Source organism: Cydia strobilella, chromosome 20, assembly GCF_947568885.1.
Source record: "Cydia strobilella chromosome 20, ilCydStro3.1, whole genome shotgun sequence".
In the NCBI taxonomy this organism is placed as follows: Eukaryota; Metazoa; Arthropoda; class Insecta; order Lepidoptera; family Tortricidae; genus Cydia; species Cydia strobilella.
Window position 1 is genome coordinate 10186233 of NC_086060.1, and position 14881 is coordinate 10201113.

Here is a 14881-nt window from a genome sequence, read left to right on the forward strand (position 1 = left end):
TACAACAATCTCAAATCACAACAGAATATACAGGATGTTTCTGACCATGGGGCTTGAAATTCAGGGCTCGATTCTACTCGCTAAACTGAGCTACTTTTATTATGGGACCAACCCCGAAATCGCTTCAAAAACAGCTTCTTCATACATTTTGGCTGATCAGATGTCGACGTTTTCTATGGAAAAGCTAAAAATAATTTCGCGATATTAGGGTTGGTCCTATAATAAAAGCAGCTCAGTTTAGCGAGTAGAATCGAACCCTGAATTTAATGCCCCATGGTCAGAGACATAATGTATAATACTACAACACAACGAATAAACCACTTTCATCTGGCCTAAGATACCGGTACGACCAACACTGGTCAAAATGCGTTGCTAATCCCAAAAATAAATAGCATTCAAATGTGGACTTTAGAATTACACAAACTTTCACCGATATTTCTAAAACATTGGATGTGCAATTCATCAAATTGATTTTTAGATCATGGGATTTTTCCAAGAGCTTTGAACATTAAATCGATTAAGAATCTTGAAACCAGTTTACAGAGTTCCAGCTTTTGAGGTCGACAGACGAAATCACAAGTATGCATCCGCGTGTATTAAATATTTACTTACACTATATATCCGTTACCATTATCATTAATGGATGCATAATCGTTATTATACCATTGTCCATCACCTACATGTCGCACAAACTTGGAAATTCTCGAAAAATGTAAAGAACAAAATTAAAACGTGTCTTAGAAGCATTGAAAGCAGTATTACAAACATAAAGAAGATAGAAAAAATTAGACATTAGACATTACTTATTAGTTATTAAACAAAAACAAACAAAAGTGAGAGACGCACTAGATTACGCAAAAAAATTGAAATGGAAGTGGGCAGGTCACGTCGCAAGGATGGCAGACAAAAGATGGACAAACCGGATAACTACTTATGTGGCCCGGACCAATAGGCAAACGCAAAGATGGAAGACCTTACATGCGATGGTCGGATAACATTGCAAAAATTGCTGGCCCATAGTGGACTCTAACAGCACAAGACAGATCTAACTGGCACTCTCTGGAACGGCCTTTAGCCGAGAAGGGGTTGTTGCTTAATAGGAATATGCTTAGTGGTATTTTAGATATAAAGAGTGAATGTGGAGGGAGGTACGAGGAGAGGAAAACTGACGAAAAGGTGGATGGACTGTGTGAGAGATGATATGAAACGTACGCAAGTTAATGATGAGATGACGGGTGACAGAGAGGTATGGAAGAAAAAGACATGCTGCGCCGACCCCAAGTGAATGCGACAAGGGCAAGCGAATGATAATGTTATTTTTTGTGAAATTAATGACATTACGAATTATTTTTTTAACTATCATAATTATGTATATTCCTTTTAAATTTATGCTGACATTGTAACTACTTGCATTAAATAAAAGGCTTTTTATTTTATTTATTTAGTTGCTTAAATATTTGTGTCGTTTAAATATATTCTCAATCTGTAGTCTGCACCAAGTTTTTTCTTAGTCGTCAATTGTACGAACTTATTTGTAACAACCTCGAGTCATATTTTTTTTAATTATAATTATAAATCTTTCACAGGTTACTTTAAAAGATTGCCCCTTTTAACTTCGATTAATTTAATTTAATTTGAAAGTGATCTGATTTCATTTTGGTACAATATAGAAAAACCAGGCACATTAGTTTATTGGCTGTTCGCTGTTCCCGTTTAGCAATTCTTGACATATCAAACACGTTTCCCGGTTTCCCAAGGGCAACAATCTTTAATCAACGTTGTACTACGAAGTTTAATAGTGAGATGAGGCATGTGATCATTTTATGGAAGTATTTTTGCCCCTTTCTGTCTTTGTTAACTAATCTCTTCATTATTACTAATAAAGAAGTTTCTTCATAACTTTTTATTTTCCTTTCTACCAAAGGAGTTAAGTGAAAGAAAACTTTTTTTAATTTACAGACTATAATCGTAATAAACCTAGTCGGATTTAAAACAATATTTGTAAAGACCAAACAGACATAATAATATTTCGTTTGTCATATCGATCGCATGATAGTCATTATCACATGGTAAAAGAGACCATCATAAGCCCACGGTGGATCATCACTTGGTAGCGTTATCACTTACATCATTGAAGTTGAAAACCACAGACGAAAACTAAAAAACAAGTTATATGAAAGCAAAACGACTACTTACAATGTCAAACGTAGGATTCAAAGTGGAGTAAATTTTGTCATAGGTACGAGTAGCTTTCCATTTCTGGATAGTATTTGCAAGGAATAATGAGTGAAATCAAGAATAGTCTACTCGAAACGATCGAAAACTTCCATGAAAATCATTAAACATTTAAATGGATAGAGAGTTCCGTTTTAGTGTCTGCAAATCTTTTAATGACCGCATCATTGTTTCTTTCCAATAAATATTACTTACTGGAGACGAGTTAGAAATTAGAGAAATTCCACGTTTAGAGTTTTTACGATCCGAATCCGTAAGTCACCTCACATTATTCGCACTAGGCCAACCATGCTACAGCTCTGCCCTCCTAGCGTAAAGTGCAATAACTCACTTTAAAATGTCATTCAATTGTTTACCTTGACCTTGACCAAGAATAAGTGCAAACGCTTGGATATGTATGAACTAGGTGTGAACTCCTTCAACTAGTAGGTAAAGATTCAATAGAAAAGAGCATAAGTTTAATTTATTGTCACTTTTATATGTTATCCTGGACCACAGCAACTTCATTTTACGAGCTGGGCTCGAGGCCGCAATTTTTAAAATGTCAGCCCAGTCTCTAAAATGTCAGCCCAGTTGCTGAACTAACTGAGCAACAGGAAACGTGCGTCAAACTTGCATTTTTTTCAATTGCTACCTTCTGGCTTACATCAAGAATTTTCGCGATGATTATTTTTCCCTTTCATTACAAAAGAGAACATTCACACTGCATGTTATTAAACACGTAGCGACATTCTGCTATCTCGTTTTCCTACCGTTTCGTACATCCGTGGAGCAAATTGCCCGCAACTGGTTTGTCGGATGACCAACAGACACACTTCGCGGACACACTTTTAATGCTCGCAGTGTTTCCTCTGCGTTTTTACTTTACTGCCAGACATTGTGCGTTCTGCAGCGGTATCATGGTCGCGTTTTTATCAGTTGTCATGTCATGCGTCACTTTCGCACTTACATACTTGTTAGAACGTGACAGGCATGGTGACAAATGATAAAGAGCCGTCCGTCTTAGCCCTTCTGTAGTTGTTACGGCCACGTCTTACAAAATCCGGAAAGCTACGTGGGTAACAAATGTCTGGCTATGCTACTTCCGCCTGAGCCCGGAAAAGGGAGAAAACCCTGGAGATGACTGGACGTTACGAGGGATGACATGCGTGCCAATGGTCTTACTAAAGAGGATGCCGAAGACCGTGCGAAAAGGAGGAGAAAAAGTAGGAAAGCAGACCCTGAGGAAGCAATAGCAGAGGACGCAACCGAGATAAACGCTATCTGAGATTGTACGTTTTATAGGATCGTAGTGTGAACTTAGTTGAATGGATAAAAATAATGTCAGAATGTCACCTTTTATGACGATAATCAAGCCTTTTTGTGATAATTAAAAATGTATAAGTACGACATAAGAACATAAGAACAGAAGTTACGAAGCCTTTTTTTATTTCACAACACATGCTGTAAAGTTGAAATTGTATATAAAGGAAAATAAATAAAATTAAATTGAAAGAAATTGTTCATTACTTAAGTATAACTTTTCAACATAAACGAAGAGCAATGCTCGGTTATTGCATAATAAAAATGTCAAAGTATAGTATGAATTTTCTCAAATGATTTTTAGGCCTCAGACCCTAATTCATTAAATAAAAGCCTTTGTTTCTTTTATGGAAAGGCGCCTTAGTCGCGTGCCGAGCGCGTGCCAAAGGAACCATTTCGTTAAAAAGCAACTATCGTGATAGTATTAAGGACATTAAGGTTCATAATGTAACAGCTTATTCTGAGATAACGAGTTTGGGTAATGAAGGACGATCGGTTGCCTGTGTGTGGCCTCAGAATACAGAGCTGCTACATAAATTTGAACCACATAAATAGGACGGTAAAATTTCTTTTAAAACGAGTTTGTTCCCGGTCAGTCAGTAGCGGTAGCATTGGTAACCGCCAAACAAAAGAAACAAAGGCTTTCGTTTAACAGATTAGGGTGTGGGGCGTAAAAATAATTTCAGAAAATTCATGCTATACAATCAAGCGTGATTTTATATTACCTTGACATTTTATATGTATTTCTATTATATATTGTGTCGCTGGAGAGACGAAGTGCAGACAGAAATGGCGTTGGACAGAGAAGCATGGCGGTCTCTGGTGTCGGACGCCAAGATCCACTTGGGGTCGCTGCGCCACAGCAGTAAAAGTAAGTATTAAGTACTACTACTACTTTGCATTATTATGATGCATTTAATATGAATATGACATCAATATCAAATGTGCCGTTTTCAATTGCCAATAAGACGCTATTTCCATTTAGCTTTAGTTTGAAATAAACCTTATCGTCAACCGACAATGTGGTACAAATAAAGTTGAGATATTGAAAGTTTTAATGCAGTGTCAGTCGAAATGAGAAACTGATCATTATCATACAAGTAACAGGTTTCAGTGTTGTAAATATACGTAGATAATAATGAGTAAAGGTTAGATTTATTCGCATTCAGATAAACTTTTAATGCATACGGTATTTATAAGTGAAAGGTGTCGTGCTTAATGTCATAGACATTACTTATCTCAAGTAGGTATAATAGTCAAATTTAGTGAAACATTTCAATGATTGATTTATACAAATCATCAAAGAGTGATAACGATCACGACTTCAGTTTCGTGACTCGTGACCCAAAAATTGCAATAATTCTTTTTATAATGCCTATATACTTGTGTTTGTTTGAATAAAGAATAAAAAATAACCTGGAAAAGCTGGTAATCTGGTAAAATCGAAGGCGATAAGCCGAGACGCAGAAGCCCAATGCGGTGGACAGACCAAATTCGCTCAGCCCTTGATGTACCTAACACTCCACGGTGCCCTACACTCGGCGACAGACAGAAAAAGGAGGCGGCAAATTTGTCCAAGAGAAGCTGCTCCCTAGAAGTGACCACGACCCTCAGTGATGAGGAAACCGATGCAAGGAGGAGATACAAATCATCATCATCTTCAATTGTATAAATATATTTCTCTTCTCGTTAACTTGCATGGCACCTAAATGTATATCTGGTCTCCCACGATACAGGCTGAGCCTAGTGCGAAGACTCCTGGAATCTCCGAAAGTCAAGTCAGTTATGCACCAACTCTTAAGAGAAACTTGTGTATTGATACTTTATCTGTATTCTTTCTGTGCAATAAAGTATTTTTATCTGTATCTTTATCTTCACATTTGTGTCTTACTTTCTGTTTTTTAAAATGCTTTTTCCATCTACGCTTTCAGATATTTGGTGATTTGCCCCTTCTGTTTGGGCGCAAGCAAAGCCAAGAGTATTGCCTGCGTATTCTGTCGGCTTTTATCCAACATACCCATTCACTAAGTTAATTAGGGATCTTTAATTATCTGGAATAACTCAAATAAAGGTATCATCAAGGTCACATCAGGCCACTTAACTAACAAAAATATGATTAACACTCTCCCTACCCTTAAGAAAACGAAAGTGCACACTCCGTATTAGCGCAATTATATTTATTAAACTTCACATCACGCTAACGGGCTAATTTAGATCATTTGCAGTTACTGATAAGGCACCAAATTGTTTGTGCATCAATAAGTGCGGAATGAGCAGAATCTGAAACTGTTTTTCCGTTCCGCTTTCAACGCGTGCCTGGAACGGTCGCGTGGCGAACGCAGGTCAGTATTTAAAAGAAAACAGTCTTAAGTACAAACAAATTGTTTGTGCTTTACTACATTTTGGTATAGAATCGCATACGAATAGCAACTTAGTGTACCTAGAGCCCAAAGATAGAGGCGTAATCCGTACGCATGTGAACGCGATGCAGCTGACAGTGAAAATGATCAAGAAAATGACTTAAACTATTTTTAGGGTTCCGTACCTCAAAAGGAAAAAAACGGAACCCTTATAGGATCACTCGTGCGTCCGTCTGTCTGTCTGGCTGTCCGTCTGTCACAGCCTATTTTCTCCGAAACTACTGGACCAATTAAGTTGAAATTTGGTATACATATGTAAGTTTGTGACCCAAAGATGGACATGTAACGTAAACAAATTAATTTTAACCACGGGGGCCACTTTTGGGGGGTAAATGAGAAAATTAAAAAATAAAGTTTGTCAAACTATATCGTGTTACATATCAAATGAAAGAGCTCATTGTGAGTATCTCAAATATATTTTTTTATAATTGTAAGATAAATAGTTTAGAAGTTAATCAAGAAAATAGACAAAAAATTACCATTCCCCCCCCCCCCCCCTTTATCTCCAAAACTACTGGGTCAAAAATTTTGAAAAAAATACACAAAATAGATCTTTACCTATATATCACCGGAAAACCTATTAGAAATGTGCAGTCAAGCGTGAGTCGGACTTAATTACTTAGTTTTTGATCCGACCCCTACGGGTTTTTTAAAGACATTTCACATAAAAAATACATTGTTTAAATTGTGTTGTGTACGGAACCCTTGGAACGCGAGTCCGACTCGCACTTGGCAGGTTTTTTTTTATTTATATTTCTTTCTCTTATCCAAGCGTTTATCTAGATTAAATAATCAGCTACCTAGCCCAGGTTCCGATTTCAGCCTTTTTCCTCCACTTCGTTTTTTTTTATACTACGTCGGTGGTAAACAAGCATACGGCCCGCCTGATGTTAAGCAGTCTCCATAGCCTATGTACGCCTGCAACTCCAGAGTTACATGCGCGTTGCCGACCCTAACACTCCTCTCCCTCGAGCTCTGGCAACCTTACTCACCGGCAGGAACACAACACTATTAGTAGGGTCTAGTGTAATTTGGCTGCGGTTTTCTGTAAGGTGGAGGTACCTCCCCAGTTGGGCTCTGCTCTAGATCTGGAATGACATCCGCTGTCCTGTGCCCTACCACACAAAGCGAGATGTCATTCACAGTGCCCATACCTCTCTTAAAACTCACTGGATTTTCTTTATTACATTATTAGCATCAATCATCTCATCTCATCCCTGGTAAGTCGCAGCAGGTGGTCCCTGGATCCTAAAGATCCGCAATGTTACAATAGTTTTCTGTATATTCCTGTGTGGTTCAGAAACTGTAGGCTCTGAAAGCTAGTACTTGGAGTAGAATAGACGCAAATGCGTCTCAAATGAGATGTGGTGTGGTGCAAGACGCATGGCCAGTGAGTCAGATAACTTCAAAAAGCGCATTGTAGTTGGCATGGGGGATGGAGGACGAAGTAGTGGACATCCACCGACCCGCTGGGTACATATAGTAAAGAAGACCTGCCAGGGATCTACACATGCGCCTATTATTAGAGAGGCGGAAAATCGTGCAGAATGGAGAGCATTGGTGCACAAAACAACGACCTCATGTACTGTCCTCGCGCCAATTCCGTGCATTCGGAGGTCGAGGAAGTGGGGGGGTGTACGCCGCGCCCGTACGTACAAAATGACACCACTCTGTCATGACGCCCAACATTCCTAACATTCCTCAGCCGTGCACGGAATTCGCGCGCGGACAGTAGTCGCGAGTCGCGAGTCGCGACCCTCAGTCATGAGGAAACGAGGAAGAAGAAGGGAAGATTCTTTCATACAGTTTAGCCGGATTCAGGCCGATATGGCATAGTCAGACATTTGTTGTTACCCGCGTAACTCACCGGTTTTCGCAAGACGTGGCCGTAACATTGAAGGCGACACTTTTATTAGCTGTGTCACGAACAAGTTTAGTGTACAAGCAAAGGATGACTCACGTTAGACCGGGCCGTGTCCGGGCCGGAGCTTCCGGCGCTTACTTTTATATGACATGACTGGTAATCACGTGGTGCTTCCCATAGAAAACGAAGCGCCGGAAGCTCCGGCCCGGACACGGCCCGGTCTAACGTGAGTCATCCTTAAAGGTATCGGCAGGAGAATTGAGGTGAATGATTACACACATAGTCATTGCAAGAACAGTAGGTACCTATTGAATTAATGAATGAGTTAAATGCGAATTAATTAAGGTATCGACAGGAGAATTGAGGTGAATGATTACACACATAGTAATTGCAAGAACAGTAGGTACCTATTGAATTAATGAATGAGTTAAATGTGAATTAATTAAGGTATCGGCAGGAGAATTGAGGTGAATGATTACACACATAGTAATTGCAAGAACAGTACCTACTGTATTCTATTGAATTAATGAATAAGTTAAATGTGAATTAAGGCGGTTCCCTGAGCCAGAAGGCGAAAAATCTCCTTATACTCGTATGATCATGTTTTTCTAAGAAGCGTTGATATTCGTAGACGTGAAAATAATATATGTAGTTCTTACGCACTACGCACGATATTAAGAAAAACCTTGAAAAAGGTTTTGGTCCATCTTGCAGTTAGCCGTTACTTGCTATCGGTACGAAAAAAAATACTAATTTTTAAATCTCGCAGTCATGATTTTGTTTCTGTGTGTGTCACTTCATATTCAATTCTAGTGCCCATACCATCTACAAAGTGTGTAGTTATTTGTTACTTCATTGCTTTTCACCCAAGATTAACATTACCAGCAATCTCTACTTATTGCACTACTGACAACGCATTGCTGTATCGTGAGTGAATGTTGTCTTGACTCGGACTTTTAATTTCGAGAGCGAACTAGTGAAATTTCCTTTTTGATATATCGTACGATATCGCTATCTCACTTTAACTACAAAGATATGAATGTATTTAGTGTACTTTACTTTTAATTTTACAATGATGTCATCAATCATCATCATCATCAGTTTTTTGCCGGCTCGCTCGGAGCTTGGATGGGTTCGTTCGACAAAGAGCTGGCGAAGGTAGTTTTTACAAAAGCAACGTCCATCTGACCTTCCAACGCAAGAAGAAAACTAGGCCACCAAACATACACTGGTAAATATAAAATATCAAATAATACAAATACAAATAATTTATTGAAAAAAGTATTGTACAGAGGTAATATTATTTGTAGAGGTGTAATATTTCATACATAAGTTCTGTCCAACCTCTGTATGTATTTCTTAGTTTTATTTGCAAGAAGTTAATTTAGTTGTCAAATTGCCTGCTAGATGTCGCTGTCCCGTGTGTCGAAAATCCTAGTTCGCGGTGTTAAGATTTTTCCGTGAAACATGACGTCTGGCCGGTACCAAATATTGTGAAGCTTTTAGAACAGTGGAATTTATTACATTATTGTTATTTTAATAACAATTCTTCCGCGAGACACAGACATATTAAATATATTAATAACGGGTCACTCACGTTAAAAGTGCTACTTTTCGTGGCTGTTTAGCGTGCGGAAAGTTGTTTTTTGCGAACTAGTGCTTTTTACATAGACCTAGCATTACATAGATGCGGCCTACCGCGTGCGCCCGTAAGGGATAGACATAGATGATGTCATAATCGTGGGGATACCATATTGGTAAAAATTACCCCAATATTTGATATCACGTTGGGGCGATTACCCTGGAGGCAAAGTTTGACGGTATTAAAATTGTTGAATAAAATGTCAATGGGCCGTTCTATTTAGGCGTATGAACAATGAAATACCTCCTATAATTCGCGCAGGTGGTACAAAACTAAACATGTTTAGTAAATAAAACGTAAAATAAAATGTATTATGAGTTAAAATTTTATGAAATCACAAATCACAATCACATTATTCACACCAATTAATGTACACCACATTTAATCTTCACAACATTTGTTTATTTTATTTTTTAGAATTAGAAATACGAAAAAACTTCGAGGTCAAAATTACCCATAAAATTATGATATTTTCATCTGGTATCCCTAACATGATTGTTATGCAGCTAAATTAAGAAGAAGATTAAAAACGGCTGACCTCAGACTCGTCTGAGTAGCTGACAGATTACCACAAACAACCTACGTAATTTGGGCGGATAATTTTACAAATAATGTTTTGTTAATTTGCGTAAATAATTGTGATAAATTTATTGAAATCGTTTGATTCTACATTGCTTTGAGTGTAACGTAATTTTACGATGTTATTAACATATTGCGTTAAGAGGAAGGTGTAAAATACCGTACTTACGTGTGAAAGGTTATGTTCTCATATTTTTGCTCAGAGCGGCTATTACAGCCGATTACAGAACAATTCACCATTATTTTATCAATTCAAAACGCTAACCATCACTATGTTTTATAAGAGAAAGCACAATTTCATAGAAAACAACAATAATTAAACGAGCAACGAACAAGCATGACATGTCACGTACTTATTTGTTTGCCACAATTTCGGTTGTGGCAGCGGTGGAAAAGTGAAACTATGACAAAGACAAAAGTAATATATTGCTCTCTGTCACTACTACTGAAAGATACATAAGACTATCCCGTTCGGTCATTTCGCGCCACCCCTCATGACCGATCCATGTTATACTAGATTCAAGGCTTTTTACTTTTCCAATTTTTTTAAATTTGTACTTGTTCCAATTCATGACTACTTATTGATGAGTGTTTAGTTTCCTTTAAACGTCGTAATCAACATAAAAACCTACTGTTAATGTAGGAATACGAAAAATATGCATATTTCATATTTTATTACTTACCTCTTCATCATTATAAGTATTGTAACACGTTTATTTTTTAATGTTGAAAAACCGTTCTTAATAAGTTGTCTGAATGGAACGGAACACCTGTCAAAGAAGAGGCGTATTTTCTTACTGCAAGAATGTTTTAAGTTTCCAAAGGCAACATTCGATATTGTTTTTATAAATAATTATACGATACACAAATAATCGTAAATAACGATATTTAGGTAATAATAGCACAATGTTTTAATATTTACAATTGTTTCTGTCTTATAGAACATGCATTTGAAAAAAAAACTTTCATTGAAGTAGGTTCAATAATAATAACAAAATCTATTCTAGACGAATAAAAGCTAGAAAAACACCTTTTCATAATGTCAATGTCAATGATGTCACAGAATTAATAATATAAAAAGTTTCGAATTCCAATCCTTAATACTTGTTGCTTTTCATATTTTTTCGCAACTGTATTAAAAAACGTCGTTCGATACACGTGCGGATATGTCATTCTTCACTCGTCCCGAGTCTCGGTACTCGTGAAGTAATGACATACTTTCCGCACTAGCATCGAAATGTACTATTACAGTACATATGGTACTACTTTCTCGCACTAGTGCGTAAAGAGCACTTTTCGTGCATATATCGAAAGTTTAAAGGACATATGTACTGTAAAACGTTGTTCGATACACGTGCGAATAGGTAATTCGCAACTCGTGTCGATTTAAAACACTCCCTGCGGTCGTGTTTTAATTTATCGCCACTCGTTTCGAATTTCCTCTTTTCCGCACTTGTATCGAAAATAACTATAGTACGAGCCGGGAGCCGGGGTTTGAACTTTGAACCTCCAATCTCCGGATTCAAAGTCGTACGCCTTACCACTAGGCTACCAACGCTTTATAAGTTTTTAATATGAATGAAATAAAACTATGGAAACGGATTATATCGCGTATAATAAATTTATCATACAGCCCGACGTTGGCTTGGTTAGCATATAATCAAGCTTTTCAATCTCGTACCTTACATAGGCCACTCAGCACGGTCCTCGACTAAACAGCTCTACTAATATCACGATTGTATAAAATACTATTTAAGACCGATTCTTTAGGAGTTTTAAAGTATAATCGGCAAATAAGCATATTTTGAACCTTTTATAGGGCACACATACATTATAATTATGGCAAAAATGACCACCCCATAACATCATTTTTTTTTTCTTATGCATAATTTTTTGAATTTTAAAGAATTGTGCATTTGTTGTTAATCTAATCCGATAAAGGGTTAAAATGAAATTTGTGCGAAAAAAAATGGTTTCACTGATTTAGTAGTAGTAGCTATTGGAAATACCCACAGCCAGCGTAAAAAAAATTATGCACTTGCCGTGAGACAAAACGAGTAGCCATAAAAACCGAAAATAACCAGTTTTCTCTCACCGAATTCATCAGCTCACGTCATCGGCAAACTAACTTTCACTGCATGACTGCATGTCCGGAACCCAGGACCCCATTAACTTCCTATATTGTACGTGGGCCATACTGAAAGTTCCTGGATTCTCGGTACGGTATTAATTGTGTCATTTTCAACCAAAAGGGTACTTATTGTCGGTTGTCAATAAGGCGCTATTTCCATATAGCTTCAATTCGAAATCAACCTTATCGACAAGCGACAATGTGGTACCTTTTGGTTGAAAACGTCACATATTTTAATGGCCTCCTAGCCAAATTCGGTGCCCTGCCTACGAAGCAGGGGCCGATTGCATAATAACTTTTAACTAATAAAATTAGCGGAAGTCTCTTTCCAATTCCTTTGATTAGAAAGAGCATCCGCTAATATTATTAGTTACGTTATTATGCAATCGGCCCCAGGAGGTTCCGCGTTCGAATCCTGGTAGGTACAGACGTTTATTGTTTTTATAGGCAAAGTATTGATATTGATTACGAAAACGAAGGCTACTAATTTTTATTTAATTTTTTTTTAATTTTATTAAAATATATCACCTGTCACCATGCCTGTCACGTTCTAACAAGTATGTAAGTGCGAAAGTGACAGGCATAGTGACAGGCGATAAAAATCGAACCATGCTGCCACCGCTGTAGGCCGAGCACACATGATTGGCGCGACAGTATCTCGCCGCGAGATAGACTACCCGTCTTTTACTGCGGCGAGATACTCTCGCCCCAATCATGTGATAGCCCGGCTGGTAAGGAAAACGCAATAACAGATAAATAAAATATTAAAAAACAAAAATAATAAATAATTATAAAACCTACAACAGATGGACAGACACCGATCATCATCATCATCTTCCTCGCGTTATCCCGGCTTTTTTGCCACGCTAGTAGGTATGTAAGGCTTAAGTAGGTATGTAACCCTCGGTTGTAATACCCCCCCCACGGGGGTCACCTCTCTCTGCATCTGACTGTACACATTTGCGGCGTTTGGGATTTCAACCCCCAGTAGAGCCCCAGGACCGTGGGCGCATAGCGTGTGTAGAGAGGCTTCCGATGACCAGAGGGCTAACCAATATTTCACTCAGCAACGATATCATGGTCGCATTTTTATCACCTGTCATGTCATGCTTCACTTTCGCACTTACATACTTGTTAGAACGTGACAGGCATGGTGACAAATGATAAAGAGCCGACCATCTTAGCCCTACAGGATCAGCATTGCTAACCAGCGACGCTATGCGGCCACGGCCACCCTACCGAGGTACCACGACTTGGGAGTCTTTTTTGTTTCCAAGTTTTTAATTTTAATATTTTATCGTTTTAACTACCTACTTGTATTTAATTTTATAAATAAATCACTTGAAACAGAAACTTTTAAATGTTAAAAAACATTAGTCGGGTACAATTTCTATAATTTGAATGCACAAGGGATTTAAATTACGCAACAAAAGAAAGGCGGAGAAATGCTATATGAAAACCGGTATAGTTATAGGTTAGATCTTAATTTTTACTTTCTTTACATAATCCTTTTCTAGATAATAAAATTATCATAATGTCATGTCATGATAACGTGAGACGTCAATATTATACCATAGAGTAACTTATACTAAAGCGGTACTGTCATAGTAAATTTTGTGACCCCAGTAAATTCACTGCCATCTGTCGACACAGTAGCGCCCTCTGAACGAGATTCAAATTTTCTTGATTTTCGAGGCACGTTTTTTCCTTAGACTGTATCCATCTATTACGGGGTTATATCTATCTTTGATTATACTTATATGTAACAACTTATTTTATTAATTTAATGGCATTAATGTTTAACTGTGTATTGTATATTATTTGAATTAAAACTGCGTTGATTGAAATTCCATGCATTATTTTGAAATAACTGGGCAGTTACAGTTTACTCAGTAAAACCATAGAGTAACTTATACTAGAGCGGTACTGTCATAGTAAATTTTGTAACCCCAGTAAATTCACTGCCATCTGTTGACACACTTTAAAACTGAAAATAAATATTTATAAAAATACGATATAATGTATTTAAATATGGATAAATGATTTTTTTATTTGCATTAATTATTTTTATGATTTTGACCCATGTTCTTTTTCTTTCACTGATATGCGTTAAAATTGTTAAATAACAAACGAAACCGTCAACGCCATCTATACGACTGTAGGCCAAAACTAGTAGCGCCCTCTGAACGAGAATCAAATTTTCTTGATTTTCGAGGCACGTTTTTTCCTTAGACTATATCCATCTATTACGGAGTTATATCTATCTTTGGTAAAGTAAAATATCGATTTCAAGTTGGCCCCACGGCATGGTGTCAAAGACGCAGGCAGCAATTCTCATTGAGTTGTTGACAATTGGTTTAAAAATAAAATATCGAAATAAATTTGTAGTAAAAATGTAGTGTGTGTGTAGACTGTAGTGTTATGCATTTTGCAATATTAAAGGTGTCACTTAGGTATAATATAATGGACAAAGTTCAATGGTAGGGGAGCACAAGTGGGGATTTTGATGTAACTCGAGCGTGTCAGACTGACTAGCCTGAATCTTTCTATAATTTATACGCATTTCAATTTTCACGCTTCGAACAAACTATACATCATAAAATCTAAGTTATTCCGTTATTGTTTACTTACTCGTCATATAATTTAGAAACAGTGTAGAAATTCAGGTCAAATTTTCACTGAGAATACAATGGAGAAGTCAATCGTAA

The 14881-nt window shown here is 37.3% G+C and overlaps 1 protein-coding gene across 1 annotated transcript in view; it reads right to left on the minus strand.

Annotated features, from left to right (window-relative positions):
• The window catches only part of LOC134750493 (uncharacterized), a 44807-nt gene that overhangs the window by 21682 nt on the left and 8244 nt on the right, over positions 1–14881 (minus strand). The gene's annotated exons all lie outside the window — the stretch shown is intronic.